General features: G+C 48.1%; 1 long non-coding RNA gene across 1 annotated transcript; it reads left to right on the forward strand.

Annotated features, from left to right (window-relative positions):
• The first annotated feature begins 15,165 nt into the window (after positions 1 to 15,165).
• On the forward strand, positions 15,166 to 18,011 carry LOC149997327 (uncharacterized). Its single transcript, XR_016514002.1, has 2 exons — positions 15,166 to 15,299; positions 17,839 to 18,011. It is a non-coding gene; the product is annotated as an uncharacterized LOC149997327 (long non-coding RNA).
• Positions 18,012 to 19,867: the final 1,856 nt, after the last annotated feature.

Raw genomic sequence — 19,867 nt, forward strand, 5'->3', positions numbered from 1 at the left:
TCTGTGGCATGTATTAAATGGCTCTAGACAAATCCTAGGGCTTAAAAAAATTAACCCATTTTTCCTCTCAGTGGCTTTGGGTGAAAATCCAGTGCACATGGCACCATGAAAATCACTGCTGTGTGCTCAGGCTCCCTGACCATAGAAGTGGCCTCGGTCTGGGCAGAGCAGCCCCACCTCACTGGAGGCTGGAGGCATTGGCGGCTGCATTTCAGTGACAGGCGGGTTGGAGCTGAAGGAGCCAGGGATCCTGCTCCTGGTGCTGTGACAGGAGCCAAGCAGCCCCACCCCGACCCCAGCCTCCCTGCCAGGCCTGCTCTAAGTCCCCTGCCCCTAACCGAGACCTCCTCCACTTCTGGGCTGGGAGCTGAGGACACGAAGCTGGGATATGCAGATTCTAGGGCACCGGGAATGGGGACTCCTGGCTGTCCTGAGCATCAGGGCTCTTCCAGGGTGTGTGTCCACGAGTGCACCACACATCAATGTGTCCCTTCTAGCCTCTTTGAAAGACCTCTGTCATTTGGTTCTGCCTGTCACTCCTTTCCACTCTCTCCCACCGAAGCAGACTCAGTCAGACACTAGAGCCCAAATGCACGTTTTGATACAGACTGCACCACATGCTCTCCTCCTAAAGGGAATGTCCAGCCAGTGCCTACGCAGCAATCTGGTCCTGGGGACCCCATTAGTGGCCGATGACCTCGCTGAAAGCTGGAGGACCAGGTAGGCGCTCAGGGCTTCTCCTTTGGGCTCAAACCTTGAACACAGTTCTGTGTTCAGAATTTAAGAGGGGACAAGGAGGTGGGTCCATTCCCACAGGCCCCCCCAGGATGGAAGAACTGTTCTAATTTGAAAAGAAGTACTGGTCACCCAGAGCTCTCATTCGGAGAGGATCAGGCATGTGGCAGCTCAGCCGTTTGTTTCACAGAGGAGAACGTCTGTCTATGTGGCTGCCTCTGAGGAGAAACGGAAGACAGGGTGGGAGGTGGGAAGGAAGGCCAAGAGAGGTGAGCAACAGGAGTTCTGCATGGATCACGTCTCCGGCTCGCAGAAGAGCCTCACCGAGAAGTGTTGAGGGAGCCGAATGTGAGCACGAGTGCCCGATGGCAAAGCCTCTATGCGAGCTCCCTGCTCAGGCTGCAGCCAGGTTTGCGGCGCGGGGCCTGAGGCCCAAGTTCTTTCACTGACACTCTGACTCATTGTGGAGAGGGGTCTGCAGGTCTGCGGCAGAACGCAAGTCCTCACGTGCTTCGCTGGGGCTGCCTATCCTACAGTCACACCCAGGAGTTATGAATGAGTGATGACACCATGAGGTCAAAGCCATTGAAGAAAAAATGTACGTATTACAAATATTTACTGAGAGAAGGAGGTATGCTCTGCTACTCAGGGCGCATGGGGAATACCAGGGGATGGTCAGGTGAAGACATGTGTGTGGACATGGGAGCAGATGCGAAAGGAAAGACCTCCTTACCGCAGGCTAGTTCCCATCAGAGCCCAGGAGAGGCACTAGTCAGCCAGGGGGACATGATGACTAGGCACATGGATGTCAGTCAGCCTCCCCGCTGGCCACCTGGAACAGGGAGGGCGTGACAGCAGGGGTGCAGGCAATCAGGGCTCTGTGTCACGGGTCCCCGCACCCCAAGGCTGCTCTTGCTAGTGCCATGGCCCAATGCCTATCCTGACAGCAACTGAGACCAACTCTGAACATGACCAATTGACCAACAGGTGGCAAAGGGACTCCTTTCATCAGAGGCAAGGCCCTAGAAGGCCCTAGTTCATTCTGTAGAACAGAGACATCTTGAGGTTTGTTTTTCCTGCTCAGAGGAACTTAGGAAGTAACATTTCCTAAACAGTTTGGAATGTTTGATTCACTGCACAGAATCTTGATAGATAGATAGATGATAGATAGGCCATAGATAGATAGATCTAGATTGCATATAATTATATCAACATATTTACTTTCCAATAAAAAGTGTGGGAGTGGACCCAGGACCGTGAACTTCATTGTACACATTACCTAGCACACCACTCAGAAGCACCAGGTGAATAGAGCTGCAATTGCCTATTCAAGGCACAGCCAAAGTGTCAACTCAAAGTCGATACTTTTAAGAGGACAGGGCATCATCCTCTGAGATGCAGTATACACTTAAAATCCAAGACCTTTAGACGGTACTGGGTCCTTAAAAGACACAGAACATTAGTTGAGGAACCAAAGAGGGATCTAAGAGCTCCCAATGACCAACTTTAGGAGCCTCTGCTTCCTGTTTCTGAAACCATGAGATTTATGAATTTGAAAGTCCTGGTCTCACAAAGGGGAAGGCTAGAATCTTAGCCTTTGGGCTCCTTGTTTTAAGAGACCAGCAGGCAGAAGGATAGCTACCATCTTGGCAAGATGAGCAATACTGTGAGTAGGCAGAGCTGTTATTGTACAGTGAAGAGAGGAAGAATTATATTTGCCACCGGGTGATCTACTGGGATACCTCTTAGTACTCCTTTGACCAATGTTGATGGTAAGTGGGAAAATGTGGTCACCACAGTGTAAACACTGCATGAAGACCAAGAGCTCAAACCCCTCGTGGCTGAGGCCTTGTCAGTGCCATTAGGGAAGCCACTGAGGCAAGCAGAGTGCTGAGCTGAGGAGAGGCGAGAGGAGGGTGCAGAAATGGCAATGGTGTGCTTATGCTGAACCCCAACACCAGCTGCGGTAGTGGGGGCCACGGTCCTTCCCACTGACCTTCCTGTGTCAAGTTCTCTCTAGTGAGAGAAGCTCATGGGGATCCTGGAGGAGCTTCTCCCGGGACTTAGATAAAGGAGCAGATCTTAGGAAGATAAGTGGAGTGACTTATGTTAAAAAATTTTTTCTCATTTCTGTGTGGAAAGTGCACTGAAGGGAGGTGAAAGTAGAACCAGGGAGACCTGAGATGAGCTAAGTCAAGGGATATGGAAGGAGAGCATTTTTCTCCCTCTTCTTGGACTCCCTTCATACCCTCCTCCAAGCCTCCAGGGTCTGGGAGAGGAGACAGAGAGCACCCTCCTCATACATATTAAAGGACACCTAGGGGTGAAAATTGCACAGATGCAGAGTGGTGGCTGCTAATGACAAATTCAGAGACTTAAATTTACGAAAAGAAAAGAGGGCCTTCCCAAGGTGGAGGAGAGGCTGACTTTAGAACCAGAACACATGGATTCAAGGCCTCAGTTCATTGAACCACCATGTGTGTGACTTTGGGCAAATCACTGAGGCTCTCTGAGAACTAGATTTCTTAACAGTAAAATGTGAATAATAAAGCCTGACTTTGTTAATCCCTTTATGATGAGGATCAGATGAAAAAATGTAAGTGTTTAAGACACTGCAAAGAGGAATATCATTCTAGAATATTCTCCTTCTTTTCTTAGTCCCAAGGCCCAGACTCCAAATTTGAAAAGCCTTGAGAGTCTCCTTTCTAAACCTTCTTGAATCTAAGGAGAAAAGAATTCAGATCTTGGAGGGGAGGGTGAGAATGATGGGTGAGATGTAATCCCACGGAGGATGATTATTAGTGGCCAGCAGGGAAAACAGACATTCCAGCCTTGTTGTTGTGTGTGTGTGCTTGATTTTTAACTTCACTTTGTACATATAACGGGAGAAAACGAGCTTACATTGCAACATGCAAAACATATGTTAAACAGAAAAAAAAATCATCTGTGTGTCAGATTTGTGCCCGGAAAAAGGCAGGAATTGGGTGAACCAGTTCAAAGCCTTTTCGGGGGAGGTCCAGGCAGGCGGGCTGGGTCTGGAGTGACTGCAGCCGAGGGAAGGGGCAGAGGGGTTTTTAAGGGCGTACAGTAGACCCCCAGGGGAGGGTGAGTCACCCTGCTGGTGGGTCCAGATGCCCAGGGTGTAGGTGTTTGTGCAACCACAGTGTCCTCTGGTTAGGGATGGCTGCCTGGAGATTTATGGTCCTTGTTTCTGGGAAATGCTCAAGAGCGAGGGGGAGGGGCAGTGGGGGTGTAACTGGCTCTCAGCAGGGTGCCGGCGGCTGTGGCTCAGTTGCCTCCGATAATAGGGAACCTCGTGATCAGGTGCATGGCCAGTGACACACACCCTCTTTGTTTCAGCACAGGTGGTGGCTCAGGTCCTCCAAGTCCCAGCACATCAGGTGGCAGGTCACAGGGCTGGCAAAATGTCAGTCTTTAGCCCTAACAATAAGAGCAGAGCGAGGGCTCAGAGAAAACTGTTGGCATACCTATAAAGTTTCCTGTTGGGAGAACAACTAGAAAAAAATAACTTGATGGAGGTGGGAGGCGCCATAACTGGGAATGCACTTTCCACACCCAGGCTGGGAATTCCAGAAGCAAAGGAAGAAAACAAGCAGAAGCAGCAAGTGATCTTGCTGTTTACGTAGTTTATTTTAACTTGTCTTTATGAACTCTCAACACTACCTCTGCAAAAGCACTTGAAGTCATCCATAGATGAAAGACAGCTTCTAAATTGGACTTATATTGGAGGGAAAGATGCAAGTTGGATCATGTCTCTGACCAAATAGATCCAAGACTGGGGCTTTGTCTCAGGATGGAGAGAGCCCGTCTGCTCACCTGTGGGTCTCATCCGGACAGGCTTGGTCCAAGCACAGCAGGAGGTTGAGCCCCTCACCTTATTCATTACCTCCCTGATGCTGATTTTGTTCTTTACTTGCTAAAATTTTCTGTGGAAACCATGAGCTCTCTGGCATAGCCTCAAATAATTCTGGAGCCATGGAGACTATTCACAATTGGTTTTGCATGCCTTAGAACCCTGCCCTTGGGAGCAGAGAGAAGCCTATAATGGTTTTCTGGGTGACTGTAACTTCTGCTATATTAACCAGGATAAATCCTGCATAGCCTGGCATGGCTCCTTCTGCCATCCCAGTCATGGGAGGGGGAGCGGAAGATGCCCTTTCCCAAAGTGGGCAGACACAGGTCAGTTTTACAGTCCCTCTTGAAGGCATTGTGTTCACAGGCGGATAGCCCACAAGATGTAAAGGCTGGTGGCTAGGAGAATATACTAAAGATGGGAGATTCTGATCCACATGGCTGAGGGCTCACAAGAGAGCCAGAAGCTACTGGTAACCAAACAGTTCCACTGAGGCAGCTAAAAACGACAAGTAAGACCACAACTCGAGGGAGATGCTGTAGACTGCATCACGGCAGTGCCTGGAAGGAAACTTCCAAGAGTAGCATAGATGGTCTACACCCTTGAGATTCTATGGTGGCATGTTTTTCTAGCTGACAGAGCACATCTCAAAGCAAGTGAGTCACCTTGGGCATGCCTGGGTCCTTCCCTCATGTGAATAATACTGATATGATACAAGAAAAATCCTGTACTATGAAAAGCCTTCCATTCCTCTCTTTCATGCAGAATTAGAAATATAGCTTAATATACTGTGTTTTTAAAAATGGCTCAATAAGGCAACTTCAAGTCCTGGCCCACCCTCAAATGACAAACAACCTTGATTTCAATAAAATTTCCCGATGCTTTAGTTCAGTGGTCTTCACACTTGGCTGCAGCAAAATTAACTATGGATTTTGTAAAACAGACGGCTGAATTACACCTCCCACCTTCTGCTTCAGAATTTTCCAGGATGAGGCCTAATGATATAAAGTATAAATCTCCACGGCTGACCCTGAAACACAGCTAAGATAGTCACTGATCTCACCTAAATCCATCCTGCTGCGATGCCGCCACAGCGCGTGTCTGTCCCTGGGAGAAATCGGGCTCCCTCAAGACCTCTTACCTAACATCTCTTTGATAATAAAATATTGTGCCGCAGCCCATCCCCCTCAGCCTGCCCAGCTCTGGGGCTGTAGTGCTCTCAGACGGATGGGTGTGGACTGAGAGCAGGGAGCGTACAGGGCACTCCATCAGGTATCGCCCTGGGCCAGGAATGGAGAGGGCGGAGGAGCCTCCAGATGGAGTCTAAACTGAGAAATGTACAGAATGCTGTCCTCTCTGCGGGTTGAATGTTGTGTTGTTTAACTCATTTCTTAGTTCTCCTTTGAAAGTAGGCCTGGACTGAATTGATTTGGCACACTTAGCCACAAAGTCCCGATGAGTTTCAGTTCATGTTCCACGTTGGATAGGCAGGGGAAGACCCTGCATCTGGAGAGGAGACATCTTCACCGGCAAAGCACTGCTACAGGGCAGTCATTGCATTCTGCCTGAGTTCAAGGCCGGGCATGAGCGTGGGAGGGGAGCAATCTCTTTGTCTCCCACCCTGAAACACACTAAACAGAAGGCGGTGTTCGCTGATGCACAGGTAAGGGAAACAGGTAGAAGGGGTGGAGGGTGACTCAAGAGCTAATCGGAGGACCTGAAACAGGAGCTCCATGTGGCATCTCTGACCAGCTGAGAGCTAGTAGCAGAGGGTCTCTTCTGAAAGGGAGCCTGAGCTGTGAGTGAACCTCTTCCTTCCAGCATTTGCTCCTGAGAGCTGAAGGGGACCCTGCGTTACAGTCTGGCCTGACTTCCCAGCTTGCCCCTACACTGCTCCTTGGAAACCCTTCCTCCTCCTCTAGAATAGCTAGTCAGACAGGCATGAGCAGGGTAGAAATAATAGGACAGGTGCAGAGCGCCACCAGGGTGGAGACCCCTGGGTGCTTAGCAACTGACAAAGCTACAAGCCCTTGGGCGACCACTCCCTTAAGCACTAACACCTAGAGATGACATCTAGGCCTAAGAAAAGCCACAGAATTAGACAGAGTGATGCCATGACTAACATCCTGACCAGCTGCATTGACTAATGACCCCTTGCCCTGGACCTGACGCCTCAGTGGAGACTATGACCCTGAGGGCACACACCTGGAAAAGCTGATGAGTAGACTATTCAGATGCTCCCCTGAGACCTCCAGATACAAGCCCTTAACACAGCCCCCCACATGTCCCACGTGCTCTCTCCCTCTCTTTCTCCCTCTCCCCCTCTATCTCTCTCTCTCCTTCTCTCTTCTTCCTTCTTTCTTCTTCTGTCTCCCTCTCTCTCTCTCTCCCCTAAGCTCCAAGGATACTCTTTTACCTCTACAACTCATTTCCTGAGCCCATTTCTTCTACAGTTCTCTTCTTCTACCTCTGTGACTTTCCAAATAAACTTTCTCTTGTAGTTTGAGTCTTGGCTCTGAATTTGTTCTTAGCCAGAACGCAAGTACTGAGGTTGCTGAACTGAGGTCTAACACCTGGCAACACTGCTACGCCAGTGTAAGAAACATGCGCTCTTGGGGCGGGGGGAGGGGCTGTGAACAGCACCTGGGTTGGGAAACTTATGGGAAATTCCTGGGTGATGGTAATCTTGGGGCAGGGGTATGACTTAACCAATTGACTAGGGAGTACAAGAGAGTGATGGTTTGGGGTTGGGGGGGTGAGCTGCCTTTAAGCACTCAGGCCAGGAACCACGTGCAAGTAGGTGCCCTCTGGCCTCTGACTGTCCTTGGAGGTTTCAGGAATGCAAAGGTCCACACTGCAGGGCTTGGAGGAGGAGCAGGAGGAGGGAAGAGAGGGAAGTGGGCTGAGCAGGCTTCTCCTCCTCTGGGGGTTTATGCCTCTGGAATAAAGCACAGAAAACCCAGATTAACCCCCATCGATGCTAGAACTCACCCCCTCAGACTTCTTTCTTGCCAGGGAAGACCACCCCTCAAAGGGAACCATCATTGGGGTGGGAGAGGAGAGTGAAAGATGACACTAGAAGCTGATATTATCGAGTGTCTATGAAGAAGCAGGCACTTCAAACTTCCCCAGTCTGCCCCACAGCTGTGGCACCCATTTCATGGAGAAGGAAACCAAGGCCTGGAGAAGTAGATCTCCCAGGATCATACAGAGAGTGTGTGACCACACTTGAGCTCAAAATCCTCCTCTTCCCTCTAAGCCACATGACATTTCCACTTCCCACTGGTGGCAGAGAAGCCGAGCGTGGGAGGGGTATGCATGCTTTCTGCATGAAGCTATTTCCTCCCAATGTCTACGCTGAGCCCAACCTCCTCGCCCCAATACTGTCACTTCAGACCCATGCCTGTCCCCACGAACTCTTATTATGGGCAACACTTTGCAGTGAAAAATTGCCATTTCTCCCAAAAGGGCTTTAAAGGTCTGGGCAGACTGCTTTAGTCAACAATAGCTTTATATCAAATTCTGAGAGGGCTGAAAGGGCAAGAGAGAGAAAGGTGGCATAAGAGAGGGAAATGGATAAAAGGATTTGCTGAAAATTGGACGCTATTCCTGAAAATGCCAAGCCTGCTGAGAATTTCCCCTGAGTTGCCCTTGGCCATCGGGGTTAATTTGTGTTCCTGGGCTCCAAGGCTGCCGCTGCAGTTAGAAACACAGTTCATGACTTTCCTGAATCTGACCGTGGAGAACAGACTTCACATGGGCCTCTCATGCTGCCTCAGCCCTTAGCCAGGCCTTTGGGGAATTTGATGGGACACCTGAGACTGCCCTTCACTAAGTGTGAAGACAACAACGCAGAGCCAACTACCATAACCAAAGTCAAGTTTTTCATCTATTTTCTCATTTAATCACTGCCTCAGGGCTCTTCCCAAGAGGAAACATGTTCAGAGAGTTCCCAGAATTCTCCCAAGCTAATCCCCCTAAGGGAGGGGAAGGAGCCATATCCTCACCCCCACCCAGCTGCCCATCACCCGTCACCCATCCCTCTGCCCCAGGGCACTGAGGGTGACCCCTGGTACTGGCAAGAGAGGTGAAAGGCTTTATGGGAGCTGCAGACCAGGAAGGACAGAAGCTCTGAGTTAACTTGTTCTTTCTCCCAACACAAACCTCGCCCAACTTTACCTGATGTTTCAGCTGGAAGTGTTTGCCTGGTGAGTTCTTGATGGGGAAATGGCTTCTCTCAGGGGCTGGTCCTTGACCAGAAAGATCACAAGGGTTCTGTTTACCCCGCACTCAGAACTTCCCCCCTCCTCTTCAAGCCCCATTAAGTTTTAATTTAATTGTCTCCACTTTGCATGGGAATTGTGTTTTATGAGCGCATTACCAGAAGCTGAAGGCTTGTAAAATAAAGGCTTTTGAAATGAAAATGAAAGGATACTCAGATCCAATACCCTGGCCACAATGGGAGCTAGCGCCCCCTTGGTAGGAATGCACATGCTTTTGTGATTGCGAGGACTCCTGGTGTTTACCCAGGGCTTAATTAGCATCTCGAGGCTGAGGTGGGGGGCCTGTGGGAAGAGGTCAACTGGTCTGACCCCAGCCATGGAGGATTTTGGAGTGATTTTTGAAACCAGCCTTGGCAGACACAGGTGAGTGTGAACGACCTTCCTTAAAGCTGGCTGAGTGATTTCTGGACAGTAGAAAGGAGTTCCCAGGATCTAAAGATCTGGTCTCCAGTCCCTGCCCACTCCCCATACCTCATTTCTTCAGAAGGGAAAAAAATAACCACTGCCCACTTATATGAGCCGATGAAAACTTCTATCTGGTTATTCTTCTGAGGAATGGCTACCTCACATGCACGTGTTAGCATAATTTTATACTGTTTTATAGGTACCTGCTGAAAGCAAAACTAAGATACAGAGATGCGAGAAGATATTTGAGATGACTCAAAAGATATAAAGTCTAGAAAGGGTGTCAAGATCCAAACAATGCCCAGGAGGAGGAGGAAGAGGGATGGGCAGGAGGGGACTGAGCAGGGGTGGGCGAGGTGGGTGGGAAGGGGCCAGCACCTGGACACAGGCAGTCAGAAGACACTAGACAGGGGGGGCCCCAGAGCCCTAAGTCTGGGTTCCAAAGCCCAGCTCTCCCACCACCTGGCGAAGCAGCATCAGCTGGCAAAAGTAAGATGGCTCTCTCACCTGGGGTCAGTCAGCAGCTTCGTGTGCTGCCTGTTGCACTGTTTGTGCAGGTAACTCTGGGTGTGCCCAGGACTTTGAATGAGTCTTACACACTGTACTCTGTGTCTCGTAACACAGGGTTACGCCTGTGCAGGCCGTTATCTCCCGTTTCCGTGCGGCCGCCAGCCTATGGGAACAGCATGACCGGCAGGCCGCGATGGAGATGTGGTTGTGCTTCCATACCTGAGCACTTGTCTGCATCCCTGCGATGTTCTGTGTTGCTGTGCTTGCACACAGACTCATGATCCAAATTATAGACAGCCCCTCCTCTACTTTATAATTCAGCATAAATAACTGCATGCCTGAGGGGAGGTGGGGTCCCATTGCTCAGCATGATTTTTCCCCATGAAGAGCCTGCAGCAGCTCGAAGTGCTCCTAGGTGGAAGGGGAAGACAAGTGTGTCTGGAGTGTTGTTGGCAGAGGTGAGGGTCTGAGCTGCCAAAGCCACCAGGCCTCAGCAGCTCATCCTCTCTGAACAGACCCGCAGGGGCCAGCAGAGCAGATGATGAGACTGCAGATGAACAGTCCCGACTGGCGGGTTCTGCCTGAGCTCAGAGCACCAGGAGCGGCAGGGGAGATGGGACACCCTGCACCACCGTTTTCTCCCAACTCTGGCCCCAGCACAGCCCTGCCCCTCCATCCACCGCAGCCCTGTGCAGGGGCACCTGGCCCCTACAGGCCCCTTTAGCAGCTGTCGAGCAGCTGCCTCACAGGACCTGGGCAGGAGCAGGGGAAGGAGGAGAGGCAGGGCCCAGCTACAGCTGAGCCCCTGGCCATGGGCCGCTTCAGAGGTAGCCCATCCTTCTGGGTCTGAGGGCAGATAAAGACAACTGACAATTTGAGACTGAGCTCCCCAAACCACGTGCTGCGATGCTCAGGGCTTCATTAGCAGAAGGAGCATGCTGACTTCATTAACAGATGCTGTTCACAGGCCCTGCCTCCTCCCAGCTGCACGAGAGCCTGGGCTTTCATCTTGCCCACGTGGTTCTGCAGCACCTGCAAAGGCCTAGGAACAGCAGTCTGTGTAGCAGCAGGCAGTGGGTCAGGGTTGAAGGGCTGCTGTTGGCACTTGGTGACCAGCCTCCCGGGGCGTTGGTGGACCCTCAGTGATTATGTCAATGTGTGAGACCATATGGAATCAGGAAAGTAACAGACCTGGCTTCCTGCATCTGAGTAAGATCTGGTGCCTCAACAGTGGTGAGGGGGTTGGGTCTATGGACAAAGTGACAGGTTTTGACTAGGTAAGCAGGTAGAGTTTCATAGAAAAGGATATTGTTGTCATAGAAAAGGATACATTGTCACTTAATTGCTGGGATTTGGTGTTTGTCAGATTGTACATTTCTTGAGTAGAACAGCCTGGTAAGAAGGGAACTTAGAAATTCTACAGGCTTGTCCGGGTCTAGTATAGGCGAAGGTTTGAACAGCCAGAGAAGTTGAGTAGCTTACCAAGTAGAGCAATTAGTATTACTGAAAGCTTGGAAACCAGAATCCATAGCGTAAGCTTTCTATCCAGCATCGTGTGTACTCATTCTTTTGAGATTTCATTGTCCCTGTCACTACGAAATGCTGGGCCTTTGCAGATGCTAAATATATCAACTAGTTAATGGATAAATGGGGTTTATAACCAGATACTCAAGTCCCAGTACTCTTGTCTTAACAGACAGAACATCTGGATACAGTTTCCAGTATAACCAGAGGGAGCCTGGTCTGAGGGAAATAACTTCAAGCCCCAGCCGGGATCTCTGGGATTTACTGAAAGTCACTGACTTGAAAATATCAATCTGCATGTCTTCACCTGTAAACAGCAGCCTGAGATTTTCCAGAACAACCCTTACCCCTTGTGGAAGCCCCTGTTCCTTCCTGAGGGCCCTCCCAGCCACAGACCTTGCCATGCCTGGCGACCCAGGCTCCACCCAGGGCCACTTTCATTCTTGTCTCAGGTCCGGGAAGGGCCTGTGGTATCAAGAGAGCGAGCAGGCCCCCTCGGCTGGAGAATGGGGATTAAGGACAGGGTGCTGTAAAGGAAATGGGAGCGAGACAGGAGTGGGAGTTCATGAACAAGAATAACGTGGCAGGCTTTCGGGGAGAGCCAGCAAAGTCTCACTCATGGACAACAAACACTGGAGACATTTTCTACAGGGCTTTAGGCCCCTCTGCTTGTCACCGCCTCCTTGGTCTTGTCTGCATTGCTCCGAATGAGGAAGGGGGAGTTTAGGGAAGGGCTGCTTCCCAGCGGCCAGTCAGGGGGTGGGGGGTATGGACTGCAGCTGGTGGCCGCAAAAGGGAAGACAAGGTTGGCTGGGGCTGGGGGTCAAAAGCAAAAGTCCAGGGTCACTGAGGGCCCAGGACCAAGAAGTGTCCGTGAAGCGCAGCTGTAGGGCAGCCCCAGTTCCCCACAAGCCGGGGCTGCTTCCTGCTACTATAATCCTCTTCATGCCCAGTTGTGTGCATGGAGGTGGGGGCATGAGCTGGAAGGAGAACAGGCCTGGACATATCTGTGCTGAGACAGAAGACCATGAGGAAGGATGGGCCAGTGGAGTGCTTGGGAGTGGCAGTTAAACAGACCCAGGCTGTGTTCCATTTCTGGGCTTCAGCTTTCTTGTCAATAAAGTGGGCTTTCTAATCTCTATGATTCCTTCAAATACCAGATGAAAACAAACACAAAAACAAACCAAACAAAAAAAGCCACACATACACTGTACAAAATATAGTTCGTCTAGCGCCATCTTTTAATCCTCAGTCTCAGGATGTCTTCATGACATGAAGCCGAGACCCAGAAGAGTTATGAGGCCTCTCCGAGATGATGCAGGAAACCTGAGTCTAAATGAAGCAGCTCTCAGCAGGTGATAACCTTGAGTGATAAGTCATTGAAAGTTCATTATATAAATGAGGAAATTGAGCACAGAGAGGTAAGTGTCTTGACTAGAGTTGCCCAGCTGGCAAGAGGCGGAGCAGGATTCCAGTCCGGGTACCTGCTCTTACTCAGACTAAGAAGAGCCAGCTAGAACAAGGACAGGCAGCATAATTCTCCAACGAGAAGGGAAAAGAGGGCTTTCACAAACTGTCAACACAAATTCATGTTTGCTTGGGTCTGCAATATAGTGGCAGGAGACATTGTTTCTGATAGATAACAATTCATGTTGAAAATTTACTTTGCTTTACCTTCAAAGGCCTTACTTTTTAAAACAACTTCATTGAGATATAATTCACATACCATAAAATTTACCCACTTAAGCATACAATTCATTGTTTTGGGGATATTTATAGATATTTACACCATCATCATGGTCCATTTTAGAATACTTTCATCACCTTAAGAAGGAATCTCATACAAGTTTAGCCCCGCCCCCTCCGCCCCCTTGCCACCCTACCCCACAAGTCCTGCACAATCACTGGTCTACTGTCAGTCTCCGTAGATTCCCCTGCACTGGACATTCCATGTGACCGGAGTCACAAAACATGTGGCCTGGCGTCTGTGATTGACTTCTTTACTTAGCATGTTTCCAAGGCTCATCCATGTTGTAGTATGCATCAGTCACTCCATTCCTTTCTGCGCCAACATAATGTACCCTTGGAATAGGATACCAGAACTCCTTGGATGAACATTTGAGCCATTTCTACCTTGTAGTTCTTATGAAAAATGCTACCATAAACATTTTTGTATGAGTTTTGTGTGAATATCTGTTCTCATTTCTCTTGGGTATGTCCTTAGGAGTGGAATTTCTGGGTCTTGTGGTAGCCCTATGTTTAGCTATTTGAGGAACTGCTAGAATATTTTCCAAAAAGCTGCTCCATTTCACATTCCCACCAGCAGTGTGTAAAGGTTCCAGGTTTTCCACATCCTCCCCAATACTTGTTATTATCTGACTTTTGGTTCTAGCCATCCCATGGGTGTGAAGTGGTATCCAATTGTGGTTTTGATTAGCATTTCTCTGGTGACAGATATTGAGCATCTTTTCATGTGTATATTGGTTATTTGTATATGTTTGTTAGAGAAATATCTGTTCAAATATTTTGCTCACTTTTAATTAGGTGATTTATGAATGCAAGTCACATATATGATGTGCAAATATTGTCTTCCATTTTCTGGGTGGACTTTCCTCTTTATTTATGGTGTCTTCTAAAACCATACATGTTTTTAATCTTGATGAAACACAATTTATTTTTGTTGTTACTCAATTTTAATATCATATGTAAGAATTCTTTGCCAAATCTAAGGTCATAAAGCTTTATCCCTGTGTTTTCTTCTAAGGGTGTGATTATTTTAGCTCTTACATTTATGTCTGTTACTCATTTTGAGTTATTTTTCATACATGGTCAGAGGTAAGGATCCAACTCCATTCTTCTGTGTGTGGCTCTTCAGTTTTTCAAAAGGCAGTTATTTCTCTGTTGGATGGAACTGACTTGAATGCTAAGTTTTTATCTCCCTTCCACAAGACCATGTTATAAAGTGATGTGCCGAAATTTGAATTTGCTTTGCCCACCCACTCCACCAGCCCAAAAGGTCACTGGATTCCAGCACCTCAGCAAGTATACCCGGGACTCGTAAATTACAAGTGCTAGCCCTCCTGAACTGTTGATTCACTTGACACACACATATTGTTTGAGTACATGCTATGCACCACGCAGGCCTCCAGAGAGCAGGAGCCAGGAATCTGGCCCAAACCCCAAAGCCTCCTGAACTGCATCTCTCTTTACCACTGCAGGAGTACGTGATTTCCCAGGAGAGTGCAGGGATGAGCGGAGACCCGGGAGCACCTGAGGTTATTTCTCACTCCTTCCGGGCTTCTCTGTTCTCAGCATAATTCCTCCAGGCCACTGCCTGCTGCCTGCTTCCAAGCTTCTACTCCCTTCCTCACCTCTTGGAGGTGTGTGTTCTAACTTCTTTCCACCTCAAGGTTGATGCTAAGGATGTTTCGTTGCCTCATTGAATGTTGTTCATTGGTGGAGATGGCGATGCCTTTCAGTCCGTGTGTGAGAGCCTGGAAGGCCTGAAGTGCCAGCGCGGGAGGGAAAAGAAGGGGCACCAGAGGGTTGGCCTGGCAGAGGCTGGCCTGCAGGGATGCAGAACGCACTGCAGCCTGTGGTGATAGGCAGCGGCCCCTTCCCAGTGTCTGGAGAGGATTCAGAGGGCAACCTGGCTCGGGGTCATGTCTAGAATTGAGTTGTTACTGCTGTTGTCAGTTCCTGGGAGTGGCTATTACCAACTAGGGAGAAGGTAAAGGTTGCAATACAAAATTTAGTTAGAAAATGTCATAGCATTTTTCTTTTATATGCCATCCCCCTCAGCAATGGCTCTATACATCTCGTCTCCCACGCTCCACTCCCTGCTACATCCGTCTCCAAGACCCAGCCTTAGAAAAGTCTCATTGCAAAGGGGGAAGATTCAGAGACAGTGATTCCTTTAACTGCAGAAAGGCTGAAGAGCACATAATTCAACCACAGATTCAGTCAAGGTTAGGCGGGAATGAATTGTGTGTTTGTGTGTGTGTGTGCATGTGTTGGCAGGGTGGGGGACAGGATGCAAGGTCACTCAGCTCAGGACCCTGTGGAAATTGGCTGAGCCCCGACCTCAGTGAGTCTGGAAAGAGCCTTCTGCTATGACTGGGGGTGAGCACCAGCTCTGTGACATGCACAGGACCTGGCGGGACTTGAGCTCAGAGAGCATTGGGATGGCCAGGAAATCAGATGAGGCTACAAAGTAGGGCCAGGGACAGCTTCAGAGTGCATGTTGCTAGCCACTGTGTAAGGACCTGGGAGCATGGAAGCAGAAAGACAGTCCCAATCAAGGGAGCCTTTAGTTTAAGGAGAGAGATGAGTAAACTCTCTCCAGTCATGCCATGCGGTGAGTCCCGAAGTCGTGAAGCAAGTGTGAGAAAGGACGGTTAGTTATGGGGTGAGGAGAAGTCCAGGAAGGTACAAAAGGAAGAGACTTGTGGTTTCAGTCCCTGAATTAAAAGAGGAGGAAAGGGCTGTCTAGACAAAGACACAGGGCTATGAAAGTCAGGGCCATGTTTGGGGGTCAAGAACATACAACTGGGGTCCTGAGTGGTTCAAGAGAAAACTAGACACATTTGTTGGGCCCCAACCTGGGGAGAGGAAGTACCTTGTTTAAGAGTTCTCAATTTCAGTTTCCAGACCATGAGGTTCCCTGAAGTGGCCTCGGCTGTGAAAAGCAGGCATTTGCTCTTCAGCATGGGTAGCCCTGAAGAATTTTCCAAATTACTATGGACTCTACCCTAAAGGGAAATGCTCAAAGCCAATGCTCAGAGCCATGCCCCAGCATCCCTAATGTGGCCAGCCACTTTGTGGGTGACAAGGCAGCTCACCCTCTGGAGATGGAGCCTGCCAGGGCAGTCCGTAAGTGCCGGGCGCTGGCAAGAGCTGGGGCCTCTGCCCTGAGAGGGGACATGGACAAAGCCCCTGCACCCGAGCACAACGGGGACAAGTCCACTGGGAACACTGTGACCCAGCTGGGTTGGGGAGACTTCTCCACAAAGCTGGCGAACATGATTTCAGGGTAAATTTCTTCCCATGATTGTATTTTATTTCAGAGCCATTAGGATAATATTGCTATTCTTTCCAGGCCAGTGCCACCTCTGCCTCATTTGCATTGTTCTGTAAGAGCCTCCACTTCCGTGCTGAGAAATTGCTCCATCCGTAAAGGACATTTTGAAAGGAGTCGGCACAACACCCTTTGCCAGAATCAGACCCGGGGCTGCATGGTCCTCACCCCCTTCACCAGGGTCCTCCCCCAGGCAGCGAGATTCCTGGGCCAGTGCTCCTAGAACGTCTCTCAGTGAGTGACAGTGCATACAGGTAGGGCAAATGCAAGTTTACCATTGTTCTTGTGGAAAATAATACAGTAAATAATCTCACAAGAATAAACTCTCTTATTTTTGCACATGCACAACAGTAAAGCCACTTTGTCCCCACCTAAGCTGGTCACGGGCCTCAGGAATAGAACATAGCCCAGCTGCCAACACTGGAATAAGCTGTGTTCTACAAGCAGGCTGCAGCTGTCCGGGGTGCTTAGGTTCTGCATGACTGAAAGGTCTCATTTGCAGCGCATTCTATAGCCCAGTACCGCACAGAAATGGAGACTTTGTCCAAATTGAAAATACAAATGAGCACCAGGGTCAGAGAAAACTCTTTTCATCAAAAGTAAATGACTTTCTTTGGTCTTTGGGAGCCAAGAGTCAGGGAGGACTTGGAGGGAAAAAGAGATTTTTCCCCAGATCTGGATTTCACTGTGTATTTACAGATTACTGCATGTGTATAGAAATTGTGGGTTTTTTAATCTTGTATATGTTGTCATTGATTTTATCTGCTCCAGTGCACGTTTTTGAGGGCACATATATCGCATGCCCTTTACCTCCTGTGCACCCCCACTGTTTCCTGCTCCTCTTCCTTTCCTTTTTGTTTCTCTCTCTTCTCCATTTCATTCTTCTCCTGCTGCCTCCTCTCTCCCCCCCATGCTTCTCTTCCCCCACCGCTTCTTTCCCCTCCCCCTGTATCCCCTCCCCTTCTTCCTCTGACCTCACTTTCTGAATTGCCCATGTCCTTGTGCTCTCATTTCCTGACCTTCTTCCCCCTGGCCACGTGGTAAAGATCGCCTTGGGTTTGTGTGTTTTTCTCATGTTACAGCTCTGTATCTTAGGCCAATGGAAACCGGGAACCGAAATCCTTCAGGGGTAGGGGAAGGTTGGGGTGAGGGAAGGTTACTTCTATCAAGGCCTTCCGGGACTCTCCAGTCTGGCTGATTCATTACTTTAATTGAAGTGGCGAAGAGTGATTTAGATTATGTCCTTTACTTGTCCGCAGACAACAGCTCACGCAGCACCCAGGATGCGGCAATACTGCTGGCACCGCCGGTAGTTTCCAGTTTGCCACTTCAATGTACTGCTTCGCTTAGTGTCCCAAAAGTGTTTAAGAGCTAACATCTAATTTTTCTGTTTCTCTATGGCTGCTGCTGCTGTTTGACTGTGCCCACAGACCTTGCTCAGATGCAGAAAATGGCCATGGATAAAAGGCCAACTTCCTTCAAGTCTACAGCTGCTCACTTAGGTGTCTGAGCCCATGGCACAATGGTGGGCCGGCTCCCAGATTGCTCTGAAGTTGTACCACTCATCTATGTGAGAAAAATAAATGTGGTTTTCCTCGGGTCATCAGTTCAAGCTGCCTGTACACTGAATTATCCATCTTCTAATGTACAGACCCCAATGAGTCATTATCTGTACAAATTACACTCTCTTCCTCTCCCACTCACTTCTCTTCAGTTCAAATGTTTACAAACACATTGATGATCCCTTCAGACCTTGAAACTGGACCTGGATAAATTTTATTATTCAATTTTTAATCTCTGAATTTTCTAGATGGACAAAAGTAATCAACAAGGCACCGCAAGAATCCTTGTACACATAATTAAGGCCCTGTATGAATATGAATGTACCAGGAGTTGAAATATTTCTTATTGTTATGAAATTCAGAGCCATACAGATGGTGCATTTCAATTTTCTTATACACAGGAAGGACACAGGGTCCAGAGAGGTATAAAAGCTTGCCTAAAGGCGTAAAGTGAGCCAGTGACTACAACATGAGTGAGCCAAGTCTGCTAAATTTGGGGAATAGCTTCTTGTCTTCATACCGTGGTAGATGATTTTCTCTATAAAAGTGATGGTACTTATTCACTCACTTAAGAAACTGAAAACCCATGAAAAATGCATGATTACAATGTGTGGGAGGTAATATAAAGGACAAGGTCTGGGTGCTCTAAGAGAGAACCAAGGTGGTCCTGTTTGATTTGGGTGGCTAGGAACGGTCTCCTTGAGGAATTGACCTGCTATCTGAAAAATGAGAAGGAAAAATGAGAAGAAAAGAGAGATAAAGTGGCATACGTGCCCGAGGGGATGGCGTACTTAAGTCCTTGAGGCAGGAGAACAGGGTCTCTGTAGCTAGAGAGCAGCTAGCAGAGAAAACTGGGACACCTGACAAGGTGGCCAAGAAAGAGGCAGCCATGCCATTTGAGGATAATCTACTAAGTCAGGGATCTGGGGCTTTGTGTGAAATGTGTCAGGAAGCTGCTGACCCATCTTAAGCAGAAAAGTAAAAGGCTTCACACACACACACACACACACATCTATATATATACACATGTGTATATATATATAGATGTGTGTGTGAGTATATATATATGTATACAGGTAACCACCATATAACATGATTGTTAGGTTCCTAACAAATGCCATGTTATGCAAATCCATATTATACAAAACAAAGAACTAGTACAAAAAGAGGGGTTAGTTTCCAAAAATTAAAAAAGATACTATTATATTTTTATAATTAAGAGAAATATCTTTATTAAAGTAATTTTCATAAAAAGTATTACATATTAATATAAGTTAAGTAGTTTTCTTCATCCTCACTACTAAGCTCCATCAACCAATGCATTTTCTTTTCGACAGGATATCCTCATCCTCTGAACTTTCTTCAGCATTATCTTGATTTCTATGCTCCGCTTTTTGCAAAAATCCTATTATTTTAGATTGTTTGTTTTTAGCTGAGAGCTCTTTATAAGTTTCGTTATATGGCGCTAAGCACTTCTGAAGTTCTCTCTTAAACTTTGTGCTCCTTTCAGTGCAAGGATCTTCATTTAAGAAATATGACTAACTGTTTGGCTAAGTCTAGGCCTTTCTTTACACTTTTTAGAGTAAACTGTTTAACTTCTTAGTTTTCATCATCTTGGCACATTCCAGATGTCATTTCCACCAAAATTGCTTCATCGGTTTCTTCTCCTACCAGCAGTTCTCGGCCATCTTCTACAGTCATATCGTGTTAGAGTGAACCCGTGTTATAGAAGCTCTGTGTTAGACGGGGATTCCTGTATGTATATAAAGGTCACTCTGAATTTTATGTTGGGAATGAACCAAGGAGAGGCAATAGTATAATTAAAAAGAGGATTTAGGAGACTGTTTTAATATCCAGGTGAGAGATGAGTGTGATTCTGATAGTAGCTGTGAAGATT

This window comes from Furipterus horrens, unplaced genomic scaffold, assembly GCF_987537825.1.
Source record: "Furipterus horrens unplaced genomic scaffold, mFurHor1.1.pri manual_scaffold_11, whole genome shotgun sequence".
Taxonomy (NCBI): domain Eukaryota; kingdom Metazoa; phylum Chordata; class Mammalia; order Chiroptera; family Furipteridae; genus Furipterus; species Furipterus horrens.